The sequence below is a fragment of the Rhynchophorus ferrugineus genome, unplaced genomic scaffold (genome assembly GCF_030347505.1).
Source record: "Rhynchophorus ferrugineus isolate W39M unplaced genomic scaffold, kcgeb_rfMv2 rfM10, whole genome shotgun sequence".
Lineage (NCBI taxonomy): Eukaryota > Metazoa > Arthropoda > Insecta > Coleoptera > Curculionidae > Rhynchophorus > Rhynchophorus ferrugineus.
The window spans coordinates 15,664,354-15,685,910 of record NW_027472589.1 but is presented as its reverse complement, the minus strand read 5'-3'; the positions used below and the strand labels follow the sequence as shown (position 1 = coordinate 15,685,910).

At 33.4% G+C, this 21,557-nt stretch overlaps 1 protein-coding gene across 1 annotated transcript in view; it reads left to right on the top strand.

Moving 5' to 3' along the window:
* The window catches only part of CAH1 (Carbonic anhydrase 1), an 87,829-nt gene that overhangs the window by 25,427 nt on the left and 40,845 nt on the right, over positions 1–21,557 (top strand). The window lies entirely within an intron of this gene.

Here is a 21,557-nt window from a genome sequence, read left to right as displayed (position 1 = left end):
GAAATAATGATGAAATTTATAAAGTATTTGTTGATTAACTAATTATCAATATTTTATTATGCAATTAACACAAATTATGGTGTTCTATAATTGTTCTGGATGATTATTTAATTTAATTTTAATTGTTGTTTATATATATTTTATTAATTGTCACTTTAATATACCACATCTTTATATACTTACCTCATATTTATCCTTATTGATTATTATATTAATTATTGACGTTTTATTGCAAATTAAATGGATTTTTTCGTCAATCCCATAGCTATAACTTTTCTTACTAGCATTTGAGTCCATGTTGTGAATCTGTATGTCTTTATTTATAATTTAGGGTAAACTATATAGCTCGGTGAATGGAGGTAAAACGAAATGAAACAGTAAAATGCAATAAGATAAAACGGATGGCAGCGGAGTTACCTGGAGAAACGATGATTGAGCACTGAATGAATCGAAATACCCTTCAATAACATCCCAGATAAACGTCTCGGGGTTGCCGCCAGCTATTCGTTATCGAGTTCTAGTTGGCGCTGCTGGCACCCCGCCCGTGTTCAACATCTGGGATTATATTTCTGGGTATTTTGTAGACCGTTATTGTTATTCCACGATGTAAAATTCGACATGCCTCAAGGTCGCTACAATAATATTTATATGTCTCTATTTCAATCTACTTGAGTGATCTTAAATGGAGCAAACATTAATCGAATAGAGCAATATTCAGAAAATACCATGGGGAGAAATCTTCTCGTTTAAGGGCTTCTATAAGCTTCCAAAGGATCGTATTGATAGTTGGTAATTTAATATACTATGGCTGAACAGTAATATGTTCTTGGCACTTCAACCAAGTAGCTTATAGTTAAAAATAAAACTTTGATACGATTCTATTATAATCCCTCAAAAACACACATCACAAAGCTAGCCTTCTAATTTATTTTATTATTGTACTGATTTTATAGTTATGCCAATTCTTAGATGATATTGTTTCTTTTGCAATTTCATATACTACTCATACACCTTAATTAATACTTTTTAGTTATATTATGTTTTTGTTTGTTTCTGCGTGATATAATACACGATGTTATGATCATAACAATGTATTTAACAATAACAGTACGCAACAGGCCTATAAAAACGCATTTGTTAAGCATAATATCACCTACTCTCTGCCAACTATGAAGTTCGCCAATTTGAATTAATGTATTGATTTCCTACATTGCACGTTCACATTATTTATCTGCTTTAAATTTATGTTCGTTCAATATCTTAATATATTATATTTATTTTTTTTTAATTTCATATTTGATTTAAATAAAAATGGGGACTGATAAAAACTTCTTCTTGATATACCTTATGTTATTTTACTGTATTTGCTTATGCTAATATTACTTGTACAATGACTTGATATAATTGATGAATAATTGACTGATAATCCAATCTCTGTGATTTCAAGTCAAGTTGGGTATCCTGACTGATCAGTACAGCCCTTTGACTTTGACTCTAATCTGCTCTGCTTTTTGTCTAACGTAATGTTTCCTATTTAACCTACCATCGACATGTATATCGCGGTATTTAGCTGATTCTGCTTGAGCAATCAGATATCCATCAAAGTCGTAAAGCAAAATTAACCTGTACAGATTTGGAGCTATTAAACTATATTTTCCAGTCTCTAGTCCATTCATAGATCGTGTATATCTTACTGACTGCCACTTTTTAAAAAATCGAGAAGTCCGTTGTTGGATTGTCCCAAAGAATAAGAGATTAACTTATATATAGTTATCGTCTAGCAATGAATAAAGCCTAAAATAAAAACAAAAAACCACAAAACCTTTCTTAGATATATAAAAGATAAAACATTAGTGACTTAAATAATCAAAATGACATACTTTTATATAAAAAAAAAAGTTAACCAGAACTACATTCATACTGATGGAAGAAGAGATGGAACCTTATGCCGTTTAAATTGAACATTTCGACTTCTAAATATAAGACTGGTGACTTTTAAGCCGATTCTTTAAAAATAATTGCAACCGTTCAAGTTCAAAGTCATCCTAATTGTGTTTTTTTCCTCTCTGAATCGAAGAAAGATCGTTAGCCTTGCGTATAACGTTGCTACTTTCACTAATTTTTCACGGAACCCCGTCAATATTGACCGACTATTGAATAGTTTGATGACGCCCAGAGTGGGATCGATGCCAATTACACTGACGCAGAAACAAATAGGAAAATCAAAACTGTTTAATGGACATTAGATTAGTTCTCGTCCGACGTCGTTTTTATTGACGGCGATTTGATTTTGATTTTCAATTGAGTTCAATGTTGTAATGCCATCACGGTCAAGTTCCATTAGTAAAATTGTTTTATTGATCTATTTATATATCGGAGAAACAAATGTTGATCGTCAGTATGAACGGATTAAATTAATCGAAATAAATTTGGTTGATTTACTAATTAAATTGAATGAGCATAATTAATTTTTGGGACACATCATTCGATAGACGCTTGTATATAATATCCATCATGATCATTTGTTTGAAATCGTTTATTGCAACACTGTCTGACTGGTACGAAAATTATTTCAGAAACTGCAGTTAAAACGTGTTAACCCACTTGTAAATAGACCAGATATCAGGTAGCAGCGAAATAGGTCTTGAATATCCAGCTTGTTCTGCCTGTTTGTCAGGTTTTTTAAGCATAATTATTGGAGCAACCTTCTACCTACCTAATTCTCACGAAACAGCTTACTCATCATCTGCACCACAATATAACCAACATTCGAGAAATATTTCCATGAAGTTGGCGATATGCGGATTTAAAGGACGAGAAGGTAACAGTGCAATTTGGTTTTAATTGTCCCTTTTAATGGTACTTAATGCGTTACTAATCGTTGCCGTTTCGCATTTACAGAAACATCGTTAATTGTTTTATTACAGTGGAGTCACGTTTTTGTACTAATTTTTCTTAAATGACTGTCTATTAATATGTCGTTTGGTTAGTGTTTTATTCTACACCAATCTTTATCGTTTTGTTTTTTCAAAGCTTCTAGTGCGCCTTTGAAAATAATTAAAAATATTAAAGAGATTAAGTGGTCCCGTCTGCTCGACTACACAGCTAGGTCATGTTCATAAATCAACCAATATAGTGTTAATTCAAACCAAAATTGAATATTTTTGGCTGTGTCTACGGGTACATTATCATCTTGTACTATGTCAGTGCTTGGAAGCATAGTAAGTAAGCATGCTAATCATAGTAAGAACTTGCCGGCTTGGTTAGCACAAGGGTAAAGGTGACTATTTATTATGTAAATTGATGTTTGTGATTGTCCTCTCAGTCTCGCCAGTAACCAGGCTGGGTAAGACCGAATGTTTCCTGAGATAATTTCTAAGTTGGTCATTCGCCAGTCGATGGGCTTAATGTCGATGACCGTGGGATCGACGCCAATTACACTGACGTAGAAACAAATAGGAAAATCAAAACTGTTTAATGGACATTAGTTTAGTTCTAGTCCGACGTCGTTTTTATTGACGGCGATTTAATTTTGATTTTCAATTGAGTTCAATGTTGTAATGCCATCACGGTCAAGTTCCATTAGTAAAATTGTTTTATTGATCTATTTATATATCGGAGAAACAAATGTTGATCGTCAGTATGAACGGATTAAATTAATCGAAATGAATTTGGTTGATTTACTAATTAAATTGAATGAGTATAATTAATTTTTGGGACACATCATTCGATAGACGCTTGTATATAATATCCATCATGATCATTTCTTTGAAATCGTTTATTGCAACACTGTCTGACTGGTACGAAAATTATTTCAGAAACTGCAGTTAAAACTTGTTAACCCACTTGTAAATAGACCAGATATCAGGTAGCGGCGAAATAAGTCTTGAATATCCAGCTTGTTCTGCCTGTTTGTCAGCTTTTTTAAGCATAATTATTGGAGCAACCTTCAGACATTCTGGAACATGCTTCAGTCTCAAACAGGCATTGAATATGTGTGTCAATATGATTATTGTTTTTCGTGGAAGTGCTTTTAATAACCTAGTTGTAATATTATCAATTCCGGGGGTCCTTTTAGGATTGAGGTTGTTGTCAATTTTTGTGACAACTTCCATTGGATAAATCAGATTTACACCTACATCGGGCTCATAAACAGGATTTATATTTATCGTAGATTCTATATCATTCGGTTGGAATACGTTAGCTAAATGTTCTGCGAATAATTCAGCTTTTTCATCGTTGCGTCAAACCCATTCATTTTGATCATTTTTAACCCAATTATTGTTCTTTTCAATCTTTCGAGTTGTCGTAATCTTTGTCTGCTTCCGTGCTTAACACACACATTTTTCGAAGCAAATCTGTTTATATTCTTTGATCATTTGATTTGTCTGATTACTAATTATATTAAATAATGTTTTGTCTACAGCATCTCTGGTTCTGTGTCACATTCTTCTAGTTTTTCGCCTTACTTCTATCAATTCTCTAATTTCAAGAAGGTAATTTACTTCATACTTTGATTTCTCTCTTGATGTCGTGTTAGCTTGTTTTCCAACAAACTGCATTTGTTCAATTATATCTGGTTTGCCGCTCAAGATCGTCTACAGTTTTGAGTCTTACGTTAAAACTGATTGCCTGCTGCATTATGAGTATAGCAAATTTGGTAGTGAGATTAGGCTTCTTTGTTTTCTTTCAGAATTGTCGCGCCTAGTGTTAACAATACTGGAGTGTGATCAGATAACAAGCTCTCGATTTGTATTTGATTTTATGAGATGCCTTTCGAAATATAAAATCCAGTAGGTCTGGTACTTTATTACTGTCGGTTGGCCAGTAAGTGAGTTCACGCCCTGAATGATAGTTGCAGTCAGTAAAATTTATTACAGCGAGTAATTCCTTTCCTTTTCCGTGGGTTCGTGAACCCCAGGCTGTTTGTTTAACGTTAAAGCCTACTCCTATAATAAACCTCGGGCCTTAAAATTTTAAAAATAAATATCTGTATTGCTATTGTATTATTTTCTATCTTGGTGGACAGTATATAGCTCCTGTATGTTTATTTCAGTGGTGCTCCTTTCAATGCTAACTATCATAGCTTATATTTCTTCTTTTTTTTATCTCGTCTTGTCGGAAATTCTGTATGTTTTGTTTTATAATTAGAGCTATTCCGCCTCGGGCAGTTTCATTGGGTTGTACTGTCCAGTATGCATCATAACCCCTTATTTTAATGTAATTTTGTTTGGAATAATGAGTCTCCGATATGAGAGCTATGCTATTTGTTCTCAGAAATAGTTCTAGTTCCCGGATTACCTGATTTAGCCCATTTGCGTTCCATGTTATAATTTTTAAGAACGAATTGCTCGTTTTTATTTTTTTTTAAACTTGTTTTGTGATTTTTCTAATTTTTCTACCCTGTTTCCTAACTGACTGAAATTTTGTCGCATTTCAGTCTCAAATTCACTGAGCAATTTCATCATGTCGATGATGATTGGCTCGTTGGTTAAATTTTGTTGCTTTTTACTTTAATTTTTTTATCGTTATATTTTCTGTCGTATATATTTTTTGCCGCTGAAATTGTCATTTCTTCTAGTTTTTTACTTTCAATGGCAGATGGATTTGCAGAGTTTTGAACTTTGTAAATAACATTAAAGTGTGACAACCAAGTGTTATTCAGCACATATTGTAAATGGTGTAAGCGGATAAAAGCATTTACACCAATAAACAAATAAATTAATTTAAAGATAACTAAATAAATAATTAAACAAATAATTAAATAAAGAAATAAAATTGTATATAAATAAAAGATAAAAAAAGCTATGCAAAAGATTTTAAAAAAAGAAAAAGATTAAAAGAAAGTGAATACTGAATACTCCATATTTATCGAATATTTTGTCGTCTGAAAATATTACTATAATATCGATTACTAGTTCGTCGGAAACCCAAAACCTATTACATAATGTGTCGTAAAAAAGTTTATAAACATCAGCCGTAAAAAATTATTTTAATGACCTAATTGCGTGTAATATATTCGTCCGTCCAACAACCTATACATCGAAACCGAAAACATATCGTAAACAAAGCCTTCGTTCGTCCAACATTATAAACTTCCTAGTCATTCTTATATATTTAACTTTTTTATATTGTAGAATAAAAACATTACCTAATTCTCACGAAACAGCTTACTCATCATCTGCACCACAATATAACCAACATTCGAGAAATATTTCCATGCTGTTGGCGATATGCGGATTTAAAGGACGAGAAGGTAACAGTGCAATTTGGTTTTAATTGTCCCTTTTAATGGTACTTAATGCGTTACTAATCGTTGCCGTTTCGCGTTTACAGAAACATCGTTAATTGTTTTATTACAGTGGAGTCACGTTTTTGTACTCATTTTTCTTAAATGACTGTCTATTAATATGTCGTTTGGTTAGTGTTTTATTCTACACCAATCCTTTTCGTTTGTTTTTTCAAAGCTTCTAGTGCGCCTTTGAAAATAATTAAAAATATTTTGTATGTGATTCGGAATCAAAGCTATAAAAGATTAAGTGGTCCCGTCTGCTTAACTACACAGCTAGGTCATGTTCATTAGTCAACCAATATAGTGTTAATTCAAACCAAAATTGAATATTTTTGGCTGTGACTACGGGTACATTTTCATCTTGTACTATGTCAGTGTTTGGAAGCATAGTAAGTAAGCATGCTAATCATAGTAAGAACTTGCCGGCTTGCTTAGCACAAGGGTAAAGGTGACTATTTATTATGTAAATTGATGTTTGTGATTGTCCTAGGTAAGAGTGTAAAATCTAACAAGGAAAATGATTCCAGTCTCGCCAGTAACCAGGCTGGGTAAGACCGAATGTTTCCTGAGATAATTTCTAAGTTGGTCATTCGCCAGTCGATGGGCTTAATGTCGATGACCGTGGTTCGCAGCCCACGTTGAACTGTAGGTCCAGTCCAGATAAACCCTTGTTGGTCAAAAGGAGACTCATGTAGTAAAAAATGTGACAATGAAAAAAGTATTGAAGGGTATTCGTTTTCCCAATATCCTTGAATACTTCTTCCTTTGTCTCACTCCTTTTTTTCTATTAGAGTGGAGCACTGTGAGTGTTGATGAGGGAATGTGAAAAATAATAATACACAAAATATTAATTATTTCAATTTATTTATAACTCTGTTATTTTATATATTATTCAAAGAATTCTGAAAATACTTCTTAACAGTCCTCCTAATCTCTTAGTGCAATCTAAATGAACAACGGTTGGATCCTGTTCATGGATTGGGAAACCAAATGCCTTGATATGCCAAACAGCTTCATTAGAGCCAAACAATAAACCCTTCAATGGGTCAGGTGGCGTATCAATAACAGGTAGTTGCACCTTTCCTGATATGCAACACATACCGCTTGGCTCATTTTTGAATTTAAGGGCAATACAGGCATTCCTTATCCATAGCTCCAATTATCACTTTTGGGTGAGCATACTATTCAACATCGGGCTCATACGCGAATGCTGATCGCAGGAATGACTGAGAGATAAATCCTCGACTTTCCCGATGGTGTTGTTCCTCATTTATTCTCACTCTATTGAATGTGAGTCGGCGTGATCGTGTTTGCTCTAATTTTGTTTCTTCATTTCACTCAGCTCATGCATCTTCTAATTCTACTTGATGCAATCGCGCCATTCTTTCACATGCATCAGTATTGTCTTGCTGGATTTATTCTGCGTTTCTTTCGGCTCTTGCATTCTGCAGAATTGAATGAGGGCCCTGCAAATTAATAATAAATTCACTTGAGAATTACACTTAAATAGTAAAATGATATTCGTAAACGTATTATGAAAAACGGTATAAAATTAATGTGTTTTTTTAACTTACCTTTCACAATATTCTTCCTTTAGAATAATATAGTAGAAATACTCTTAATAGTAATAATTAATAATAATAATTACAGCACTGCAAATTTATAATGAATTACACGAAAATAATAAAATAATAATTGTAAACGTCACTACTACGATGTAGAAACAATAATAATGGGCGAAAGTTATTCAAAAACTGTTGAAAAAAGAAATGAGATACAGTTTATTGCAAGAGAGATAGGAGAATCCCTACTCCGTGCGGTTTACGTGGTGAGAAGTGACACCAGTAAACCCCTGACGGAAATAACTGATCAAGTGGTAATTGATTCAGTTACCGACCGAAGTTGAAAACGATTGAATTACTAATATCACTTTTTAAAAGTAAGGGTTGATATTAGGAGGGTAAAAATTTAGGACTGTTCGTACTTTTAATGCCACATAATAAAAAAATAAAAATAAAAGAATCTGTCCAAAAAATGTTTAAAAAATTTCTGTTGTCAGCCACCCTTAATACTTAGGGGTATAAAAATTAGTTATAATACGATTCTCAGTCCTACAGTATATACATGTCGGTAAAATATCTCTATATATATATATATATATATATATATATATATATATATATATATATATATATATATATATATATATATATATATATATATATATGTATATATAAAAGATAAATATCTAAATATACTCTAAAATTGCATCTCAAAGCATTGAACTAAAAGCAATAAATATGCCCCTTGTTTTTGCTTTTACCATATACCTTCGACACTCTGATTATAAGTTTCTTATTATACACTTCTATTGAGATTCCCACTACTATTTTGTGAACATTAACATTTGTAGGAAGGTTCGTCTGATCGGTCGGTCGAAATTTGTGGCTGTCTATGCGATTGTTTGTCCGAACACTCACTACTATTTTGTGAAAGGAACTACTATTTTGCACCGGAACTGAAAATACTGGCTGAATAAAAACTTGTTTATTTCGATATTGAATGATACATGTGGCTGACGGGACAATGGACAGGAAATTAGGTTAGGGTAAAGGAAGTACGGTAGCGCTGTGGAAGTGGTACTCTTACAAGGGTATAGAGAAAAAAAAGGGAGCGAGACATTTTTTTTTTGTTTCTTAGATTGACCAGCTAGAACCAAATGGTCTTCGGCTGATGTTGCTTCAGGTTCGGGATATGATTGTTTTGCGGGCGACAGAGGCCCCGGGTTACGACTGGGACTGTCGTAGTTTGTTTACTACCGGGATTTGTGGACGGGTAGGGATTTTATTAAGAGGTTGTCGTGTTCTAAGGTTCCTATACAGAACCTCACACTGAGCGTATTTATGAAATGTTTCACAAACGGGATGCCTGATTCGAGGTGTGTGTTGACGTTCCTCATAAACCATGGGGCTCTGAGTAATGCACGGACTTTTTTGGATTGGAACACTTGGAGTAGTTCTCTGAGACATACGTGTACCACAACTGTGCTCCATTGAGGCAGATTGGATGGACTAGCATTTTATACAGAGTCGTTTTCTGTGGGATTGAAAGTTTGCTTTTTCTGCAGAGTAGAGGAAATACTAGGCTGTATAAGTCATTTCCTTTACAAATAGCGTGATGGATTTGGGCAGACTATTGAAATCTTAGGTCGAACTGGAGACCGAAGTATGAGACATTCTGGAGCCAAGGAATAGGGACTTTATCGATTTTGAGGCCATAGGCGCGAAACTCCTTCTTGTGGTGGAACAAAATAGCCTGAGTTTTGTTCGGGTTAATCTGAAGCTGCCAGAATTTGTACCACGCTATCGCTTGGTTCAGTTGAACTTGGAGTCTATTGCGTATTGCGTCGGGACAGTGTCCGGTTGTGAAGAAATCGGTATCATCTGCATAAAATGCTGTGTGGGTAAGTTTGTAGAGCGGGAAATCAGCCATATAAAGGTTGATTAGGGCTGGAGCTAATGGAGTGCCTTGCGGGACTCCTGCGGAGATTTGTTTACGAGATCCTCACCTGAAAGGACCTCACCGTGGTGCCATATTTGGTCGAAAGCTTTGGAGACATCTAAGAATATGGCTCCTGTTTTTCGACTTTTTATCATTGTCTGGTGGATTGATGAAGGCATGAATGTTTAGCACGGAAACCGAATTGTTCGTTTGGAAATATATGATGCGCGTTTGTGAAATCATTTAAGGCGTTTAATATCGCTTTTTCGGCAAGTTTGGAGAGTGAACTAATCAGACTGAGGGCATTTTTTAGGAATAACAGCGACAAGCGCATGTTTCCAGGACTTTGGGAAATGTTTTAACCTCAGGATGGAGTTGATAAAGTTGGCAAGTTCAGATTGTTGCTTGCTGGTGAGGTTTTTAATTGGTTTATTGTTATACCATCTGGGCCTGGAGCTTTTTTGGAGGACAGACATTTTATGGAGAGCTAAAGGGCTCTGGGAGAGATTAGGCTCTTCAGAAGATGAACTGACTAGAAATATTTCCTCTGTAGAGAGGGGATAGTGTCGTTAGAGCGAGACGTCGTCGTGGTGGTTTTTTATAGCCGGGAACCACATGGTACCAATCCAGGCGTTGCCAGCCAGGTGAATGTGTGGTGGCGTTTTTATTTGTAGAAAACAGATTGATATTAAATATCTAATACATAAATTATATATATATATATATATATATATATATATATATATATATATATATATATATGTATATGTATATATATATATATATATATATACATATACACACATATATATATATATATATATATATATAAAGCCTGAGATCAATGAAATTAAATATATGTTAAGATGTACCGCACAAGCTGGTATCGTGCTATTTTTCTCAAAATTATATTAAAAAAATTGGCCGCGTCCCAAAGTTCAGTCGGTTCCTATCATCATATGGTCTGCGGAATCCCGATATCGTTAAAACAGTGTATTATTATTATTATGATTCCGAGAACACTGTGTTTATTTGTCATATTTTATAATTTGTCGTATTTCTGGAATCTGTTACAAATATTCTGGATAACCTGAAGGTCTGTCAAAGTCCTCCGAAATTAATTTATATTGCTTTAAATACAATTTCAGTCTGTTATTTATTGTTTAAAAGTGACCTTCCTTAAACATAATTAATTAAAAATGATGTCAGTTCTTATTACGAAATGTGACAAATAACGAGAATGGTGTTACATTTTTTTGTATATATTTAATTAATATCCGCTATTCACTTATCAAAATTAAACAAACCAACCAATAATTTTTTGTAAAAACTTTTACAACCAATTTACCGAAGTATATCATATACTTCGGATTTTAAAATCGTAATTAATAACAGTTTTTTTATCACCAACGATTCTGTTAGAAACTGACATGAATTATATACACTGCAATTAAAAAATTGGGAAACAATAAGGTAATTTTAAGAAAACAACAATAAACCAGATAAGTTATGTTTTATTATATTAAAATTTTAATCAAACCCCAGACCGAAATTTAGTTAAATAGATTTAGTACAAATTAGAAAATTTAATGCATTTTCGTTTTATTTTAACCTTATTCTTCATTACTTTCACAAATTGTACTCATTTTTTTAACTAACTTATTTAAATATTCGAAGTCGAATGTCTTTCGTTCACTTTGTAAGTACTCCGATAAGTAATTATTTCAGTATAAGCTAAACTCACCTACATTGTTTCTGTCAATTAGATTTACTTGAAAAGGAATTGCATTTTCGTGAAACATTTTCTGATAGCCTTCAATCAATTCAGTCCATCAATTTCAATCATATGGCTAAAATTATTACCAAAGTATCCACAGCCCATTTTATCTATTATGAACAATTTTCACTTATAGAATAACTGTATGAATATACCAAATTGATATAATACGCTACTTTGCATCACTTTATCGCTTCTTGGCAAAATTGTATTTATAACTTCATGTTATTATTAATTGATTTCTAGTAAGATATGGTGATGTAAGATAGAACCACTATTTGATACAGCCATATTTGAATAATTTCTAGCTGAGATCAAAGATACACTGATGCTACCAATTTCAATGAACTCCCTTTACACTTTTTGTTAAATCGCTGTTTGCCTTTCATAAAATAAACCACATTCGTTATATATACCAAAGAATATCACTCTTTTAAAACTAGCAACAATATATCTTGCCTAGGTTTGATACTTACTACGTAATTCTCGCAACAACAGCTTCCCGTCTATTTTTAAATACATTTTCCATTACATATAACATTTAATTATCATACTTATTATGACATATTGCCTGTTTTTATTTAATTACCAATTTAATGTAGTGCTAACTTCAATATTACCGCATTGTTTTGCTGATTGTTATTATTATGAAGTCATCTGTTTTTATGACGCTATATATGGTATGCACAATTGCTACAGCATATCTATTTAAGTATCGTATTAAGAGTAGGTTCGTAATTCCATCGTAACTATTTACATATTCATTTGGTCTATTTCTATTTGATGATAATCCTCTAACATCAGTACTTAGATTATAATGTTAAATCAAGTATAACAAAGGCTGACTTTTCACAGGTTTTTCGAGATTTCAAAATCGTTTATTGAAATTAGAAAAGAGTTTTTTTCTACAAATAAGAAAATTGGTGAATTTCCCTATTAAGTCTGTACCGACCTTGAGGCATGTCGAATTTTACATCTTAGAATAGTGGCCTATATAATATATTTAGAATAGCGGATATCTGACAACCCTGAGACGTTTATCTGGGATACCATGGAAGGATACCTTCGTTCATTCAGTCACTGACCATTGTTCAGTCCAGACGTGCCATCATAGACTGCCCAAGCCTCGTCCTCAAGTAACACTGCCAACTCTTTCATATATTTTTATTTTCTCGATATTTTATAACATCAGTAAATAACGGTCACATAATGTAAACACCACGGTTTCATTTCGTTTTACCTCCATTGATCGAGACTACTAAATATCCTGAAAGTCAATTTTATGCTTTTTTAATAAATATTTCTCGACACATCGTATATTCTAAGCCAATTAATTTTTACTGACTTAAAAGTACCTCTGAACATGGTCAATGGGATTGAAACAACATAAAATTTCTTAAGTTTATATGCAAGGTATATCAAGGGGAATGGCAAAATAATAATAACACCTAATATATACACAATATTTACATAATAAGGTGCTGAGTCACCATTTGCTTATAAAACAGTTACATAGAGTATCTGAATAGTTTCCAATAGAATGTTGTCCCATTCTTGAACCAAAACATCCCTCAATTTCTTCATTGGTGATAGAGATAGAAATCTATTACACAGTCCCTGCTCTACAAGTCCATATAACGGTTTATGTTGAGGTCTGGCGAATAGTACTGACCAGGGAAGATGTTTGATGGTATAGTGATGCTCCTCAAACAAAAACTGAATATTTTTATTTTTTGTCGACGTTTGAACAATTTTATTATATATTTGTTATTGTAGGAATTTCCAGTAATAACAAATCTATTTAAGGTTTTTCTAAGGATTCAAAGTACTCTTTAAAGTGTTGAGAATGTTCAAGGCTGCTACACTGTTTATGGCGACCCTCAAACTTTTCGATAACATTTTTGTAGTACGATTTGTCCTTTGCTTTAAAATAGGCCTCAGTTTCGGTGATCACCCCTTCATTCGACGAAAATTTCTTCCCAGCGAGCATTCTTTTGAGATCTGAGAACAGAAAACAGTCGCTGGGGCCATATCTGGAGAATACGGTGGACGAGATAGCAATTCGAAGCCCAATTTATGGATTATTACCATCGTTTTCACTGACTTGTGACACGGTGCATTGTCTTGGTGAAGCAGCACTTTCTTTTTCTTCAAATGCGACTTCAAACTGTCCAATAACGCTATGTAATAGTCGCTATTGATGGTCTTTCCTTTTTCAAGGTAGTGAATGAAAATTTTTCCATGCGTATCCCAACATATAGACGCCAAAACCTGGCCAGACGACTGTTTTCCCGCGCTTTGGAGCAGGTTCATCGCGTGCATTCCACTCGAATTCATTTGGTTCTGTCGATTGGACTTCAGAGTGAAATGATGGAGCCATATTTCATCCATTGTCACATATCGATGCAAAAACTTGGGTTTATTAAGCTTTTTCATCTTCAAACATTGCTCCGAATCATCGAGTCGTCGGTGTTTTTAATCAAAAGTGAGCTCGCGCGACACCCACTTTGCATAGAACTTTCTCATACCCAAATATTCGTGAATGATAAGATGTTGAACGTGAACGTGTTGATATCTTTAGAGTGTCTATTTCATTCAATTTTAATGTACGGTCTTTTATAGTTTCAAATACAATTCAATGTATTCTATTTATTAAATATAATGGGTTTCCGGAATATTAGTTTCACCTTCTCTCTGGTTGTTACTTTCAAAACCATAGTTCTGTCACTGGAGAACCTCTAAATCTAAGAGAAATTTTGATTTTTATTAATTTAAAAAAATAGCAAAAAAAATTGCTTTTTTTCCATTTGTCTGATTTTTTTACTTTGATACGATTATAGAATATGTTGAGATAGCTCACACCAATTTTCAAATAATTCGGGTCAATAGAACTTAAGGTATTATGTCAATTGTCTAGTTAAGCTTTGAAAATATGCAAGAAACAAAATCGAGGTTTTCAAATTTCTAGACTATTTTAAAACAGCTTTTGTTATCTTTGGCCTAGTGTTCGCTAACGTTCCACGGTATTCTGATAGAAAATGATTTAAAATATGCTGAAATTTCTACTTTATTTTGCGAATTCTGCAGGTTAGGGTATAAAGAATATCTTTAGCGATTTGTAAATCCTATCAACTAATGATGAGCAAATCATATAGAGCTGACTAATTGTTGGTTTGGCTACATACAAACGAGATTCAAAGCCACATCATGCCAATTAAGATTACGCCAACAACAACAAATAAAAATATCTGGAAAATTATTTAATGATATTTAAGTCATAACTACTCATTAACAATAATATTTACGATTCGATATATTTCCAAATATAAAAAAAAATTAACTTAAAATGCAAATAAAAAATAACATTGGAATAATGTGCATAAACTGTTAATTCTGCATTAGTAAAGAGGTCAGAGACAAAACAATAATATATAACCAAACTTCTCTTAAGCTGTTTCGACCAACATTAAAAGAAAAAAAAACTACTTATTTGTTCTATTGATAGGTACACATCCAATTCCATGTCAAACTTCATTTTTACGACAGTATATAATTTTACTTTGACAACAAAATAATATACAACGCCAATCAGAACTGATATTTATTAACTCCACTATCTCCATGGTGGATTCACGATTTTCCGGAATAAAAATCTGATAAATTCAAACAGCGTCTATCCATTTTTATTGTAAATACAAACTCAGATATTATCTATGATGAAATAATGTCAATAAATAATGCGGTGTGGTGCAATTAGCGGTGTACGATTCTCGTTTTAATGAGTCTCATTTACTATTTCGAAATGAACTCGGCTGTACGAATTAATATTAATTGGTCCTACGATATTAATATAATTTATTAAATTACCAATTGATTTGTACTAAAACGTTTCGTTTTTTTATAAATTTTGTTGTTTACTGTTGTCATAGTGTAATTTTTGAGTCATTCGTACTGTTTTTAATTGGAAAATATTAATTTGCTTCATACATTAGTTTATCATGTCTTATGATAGACAGAAGAACTACAATAACTATTTTTTAAATATTTTAAAGTCTACTTTTTACCAATTAGGGTTTATCTGGACTGGACCTACAGATTAACGTGGGTTCCGAACCATGGTCTTCGGCTAAGCCTACTGACTGGCCAGTAACCAACTTAGAGACCATCCTAGAAAACATCCGGTCTTACCCAGCCTGGTTACTGGCATGACTGGGACGGTTATTGCTTGTCGCCTTTTCCACTGTTGCTTAAAGACATTTGCAAATGGCAATGACAAACATAGAGTACATCCATGCATCAGTAGGATTCGAACCCGGAACTATTGTAACAATAGGAGGACTTTCCTGTAGTCTTGACTACTGTGAACGAAGCCGACTATAAGACTTATTTAATTTAACACAAAATATGTGGTGTTAATAGCTCGATAAGTAGTATTGACTTGAAATTAAGAGCTACATTTATTTAATTATATCTTCCATTGCATATATTAAATTAGACTACTAATGTCTTAGCGTTGCGATTACTAGTTGATTTGATGTTTTAGTGTAACCCCGTATTTGAATCCCAAAAGCCCAAATAGATTTTATAATTTACTGATAAAGCAATCTCTTCGATATTAGGTCAAGTTGATAGTATCTTCTAACTAACCAGTACAGACAACCTGATTATCCCAATTTAGCGGTCAAAATGGATGTCGAGGATTTTCGCCAAGATCAGACCCGCCCAGACCCTCAGAATACTAAAGATCTGTATCTCTATGTGTATTTTAATCTGAACGAAAGTCTACTTTTTACCAATTAAGGTTTATCTGGACTGGACCTACAGATTAACGTGGGTTCCGAACCACAGTCTTCGCCTAAGCCTACCGACTGGCCAGTAACCAACTTAGAGACCATCCCAGAAAACATCCGGTCTTACCCAGCCTGGTTACTGGCATGACTGGGACGGTTATTGCTTGTTGGATTTTCTACTGTTGCCTAAAGACATTTGAAAATGGCAATCACAAACATAGAGTACATCCATGCATCAGTAGGATTCGAACCCGGGACTATTGTAACAATAACCAACACTTGCTAGTAAAAATTTTAAATGCAGCATTACTTTATGAGTTTGATTGAATTACCAGGAGCTTACTCCGGCAGAATATTCGACATATACGTCTGTGTATGTCGTTTACCATTGAAGCGAAACTGCAACCTCTTGCTTTTCGATGATTCTAACAGCGATTCCACCCCACACGTGGGTTTTGGGAACATTTAATACTGATTCAGGATACATAATTAGTGCCCGATGGTCACTAAAGCACAAATATTAGATTTGAACTTACAGGAATCTAGATATTAATTTCAGTGAATTTTCGCAAGAATCGCAAGTCACTTCAGAACCTCAGTTCAACCAAACCATGTGAAAAAAATAACAGACATATGGAAAAGAACTCTTAAGCGTACATATCTTGTTTTTCATGAAGCATGCAACATATTGCAAAGCGTTATCACGTCCGAAAATCGCTTTTTCTCGCCTTCTGCTTTGTTAAAACCATTTTTGATCAATATTCTAGTTCTGAAACACATGAAGCTTGATCAATAGCGATCTGTGATTATATTGATGATACTCAACAGTACTTAAGATTCAAAATAAAAGGAAAAATATGATATATAACAACTGTTAAACAGTCTAACCTTTATATTCGGGTATATTGACATTTCTCTACATAAATAACAGTTTTGCTTTTAGGTTATTCATTTATTCACAGTATACAGGCGCTAATTATAGAATTAATTACTTTTAATACTTTATTTGAAAAAATCTACTGCCGAGACGGATCAAACACTCTATTAGTGCACTATATTTCTTGTTGGTTTAAGTTTCAACAATTTGAAGGTGCCAATCGATATTGATGACAATGACAGAGAACGACCTGAAGAACCAAAAAAGTTCGAAGTTCGAACGAATTGAAATACTTACTGGACAAAAACCTAGCTCAAACTCACAAAGTTTGCGACAGATTAACAATTGAGTCAACTATTTCTAGACTTTACATACTATGAAAATCTGAAAGGAGAAAAAATACTACAAGAATTGACTGAAAATGTCATTTCCAACCGTTTTGACATCATGGTTTCACTGAAAAGTGAATTTATTACGACAATCTCAAGTACAAAAAGTCATGGGTTAGTTAAATGCAGCTATCCACATCGACCTAAAAGCGGAATATTCATGGGCATAAAATATTCCTGTGCGTGTTGGATCAGCAAGATATATCTCCACCGAAATACCATCAATTGAATAAATTTAGCGACATATTTAAATAGACAATCAGTAGCGAGAAATAGATACAAAGTCATGCTCTTACACAGTCAACTCTCAGCCACACGTTACAAAAGGTTTGAAGGGTACGCTGCTCGATTGGGAGGTTCGGTTGTACTCAGCGTACTCACTAACTATAGCTCCTTCTTATTACCACTTGTTCAGATCGATGTAGCATGGCTTTAACTATCACACGGTTTGGAAATGCTGAACAACTGCAAAAATGAATCGACGATAGAATCACTTCCAAACATACAATGTTCTTTCGATACGTTACCAACGTTGTCACAAGGATGGAAAAACATTGTAAAATATTATGGAAAACACTTAAATTAATAGATATTGTTCTCGATAAATACCTTGTTAAAGCTAAAAGATGATAAGAATTCAATACCTATATTTTACATAATTAGTTACAATATATAACAAGATATTTTATTATTTAGTAAATTCTTCCATGATTTATCATACGTGAATGAGTTTTCTTTAATCAAATAATAAATATTGATGATAAACCGAAACCATTTAATCGATTTATAATCTACGCCAATCGGATTAACTTAAATAATATTTAGTTTTAATTCATTGTCTAAAATGTTGTAAGGTAATGTACTCGATTTTTAAAATTATTTTTCGACTTATAGCTGTCTCACACAACTAACCGTTTCAGGAAATTAACTTATAATGAGTTCCTTCTCCATTATGTTATCGAAATATTTTATTAATGTACCGGGCTTTCAAACTAATGAGCACTGAAACTATATATATATATATAGAGACAATTCTGAATATTTAAAGATTATTGACATCAAGTCAAACAATCCAAATAATATTTCCTGATAGTTCGAAGTGATTATAGGGTGTGCTTTAATCAAATTGATAGATAAATCACAATGGACAGGTAAATAAAAAGAATATATGTTAAATTTAAAAATAGAGACCTAAGAAATCGTCGTATAAAAGTAAGTGTATCATAAAAACTAAGTTGAGTATAAAACATATTTAGTTAACTTGGTTTAATTTTTTTAATCAATATATTTTTACCTAGATATGTATCTTGGCGAACCCTTTTATCTTTACTTAGCCTGTATAGTAACAATTTTACGTATTAGCACTGCTGGTTTTTTTTGTTAAATACACTTCACTGTAGTACTGGGCCAAATAATTTGATCCTTTTAAATCAGTGTTTTGCGCGAGTATTATTCAACAGTTCGAGCAATATTTCGATGTTAACATAAGAATGGAGCTCCTGAATTAAGTGTATCAGTATAGGTAATCATTACTATAGTATCTGGGGGCACCTACTATAATTATTAAGACTTTCTTCTAGAAAATATGTATTTTCTTATCGCGGAATATCCTCACAACTAGAATATATAAGACTATATCGAGTTTAGAATTTGCTTATACAACAACAACGTACGTATAATTGAAAATATCTTCCAATTAAGCAATACTTTTTTTAAGAATTTTAATTGCAGTCTTCTGTTTTCTTGTTAATGTGATTATTTCAACGCACTTTAGCGTCGAGTTTCATCCCAAGGTATTTCCCGTCATATAGTAAATGAGATGAATGTTATTCGTTGTTACTGTTGTATGCGTAATTTAATTATATGTAAATACAATACGCACCAATTTCGGAACAGATTTCGCTGTCAAATTATACTTTCCAGTTTTGAATCCTTAAAACCAATCTTGATGACTACTAATTGTAGTATTTCTTATAGCTCTACACTATAAACAGATGTATGTGTTATTTATAATGAACATGCTGTCAGAAAATGTTCCAAGTAGTTCTTTTATTGTTGGACAAATCGGCAGTGTAGAGGAAATATAGGAGTGGCCCCAAGACACTACACTATGCAACTCATTGGTTTCAATGTTTTTCGTATAAAATACTGTAACTTCTAGAGGGTTCATAATTTTTCATGTATTAGAGTATTCAAAGTTTTTCTCTACATAAATCATCAAGATGTTTAATGTATTGTCCGCCGCAATTTGTAAATTCTTTTTAAAATCAGACAATATTTTCCTTCTCATTTTATTCTAGCTAAAAAGAGACACAATGCTGTGTGATTAGTTCGAACACGTAAACGAATGAGCCTCTCAAAGTCGTCCGGTTGTCAGGCGTATGCAGAATTCTTGAAAGCAATAGTGATAAGAGGTTATAACTCTAACCTCTATTTTAGATGAATTATAATGTTAAAATAAATTATGTTTGATACAATTTTTGTTCAATTATTTTATTTAGTTTAGAATTTTGCTGTATGTCAAAGTCAGAGTTGATGCGGCAACATTGCGACGTTGATGTCAATGACATTTGACGTCACAAACTTAGAAGACGTATGTACAAAATAACTTTGAACATACTATAATATGTCCACGTATCCATGTAATAGATACGCACGTGAAACAGGTAACAAGCGAAGTAATAAACATACCTGGATGTTTTTAATAATATAACGTTATACAACATACAAGGTCAGCATTAATAATTAATAAGGAGTCAGGGTTAATAAGTCAAGCAGACAATCTTACGAATTTTCACAAAAACCGTGAGTTTCGTTTGTTGATTTCAAAAAACCCTTCACTGAAATCAAGAAAAGTCTTGATAAATGCTATGGATCTATTCACCATCAACTTAAATGGTTTAGAAATGGTTTACTAAGTTCCATTGTAGTTGTATCTGAATTGTGACCCCAAACGTTCAGGCCGTCCTGAAGAGGTCGTTACTCCTAAAATTGTCAAATCAAAATCCAGGAAATGTTATTAGACGATCGGAGTTTAGTTAATCTGTAGGTTTAATATGTGAAAGGGTTGACAGCACAGACAACAAAAACAGACCAACCTGTCTCACACGTTCACCTATGAGATTGTTAGAAAAACAAATGGCCGGACAGTCTGGACCGTATTACATAACACTTCCCTCCTAAATAAACGACCACATAGATGTACGTGGTCCTTATTCCATCTGGACAACTTATAGTTATTGTAAAATTATGTTTGAGCATATCCAGTATCTTCGTCCACCGGTGTGCCTTTAAAGATCTTCGAAATGGCACTGTATCTATCAAAATGTATGTAGTACCCGTCTATGAAATATTCTTCCAAAGTTTGATGACTCCAGATTGCATAGTCTACGGTTAAGGAACTAAGCTACTGCAATCCGCATTTGGTGGCCATTCGCCCTGAACTGCAAGTTTCTATCCAAATTCCAGTAGACCATTTTCAATTGAAAGCAACTGTATTCCTCCATTGGTCATATATTGGTGGCCTTTACACCTTCAGCTATGATGCATGTGCCGGAAGTCCATAAACTAGGGGTCTTTTCAAAGCTTGAATGTTTCATATTTCGAATGGCTAGCGGTTGATCACTTTCATTCTACTTTTTGGGACCTTACAGCTTGAGTTGCGATAAATTATACATGTGGTCGACGGGAGAATTGACAGGATATTAGGTTAGGTAGAGGGAAGTACGGTAGCGCTGTGGAAGTGGTACTATTACAAGGGGATGGAGAAAAGAAAAGAGAACGAGACTTCGTCGTGATGGTCTTTTATCGCCTGGAACTGCATGGTGTCCACCGGCGTTGCCAACCTTTATACTTGCTGTGGCTTGTACTTGGTGTGCTTGTGCTTCGTGGTGAATTCATGGTGGCCTAAAAGGGTTTTTTTATATATTTA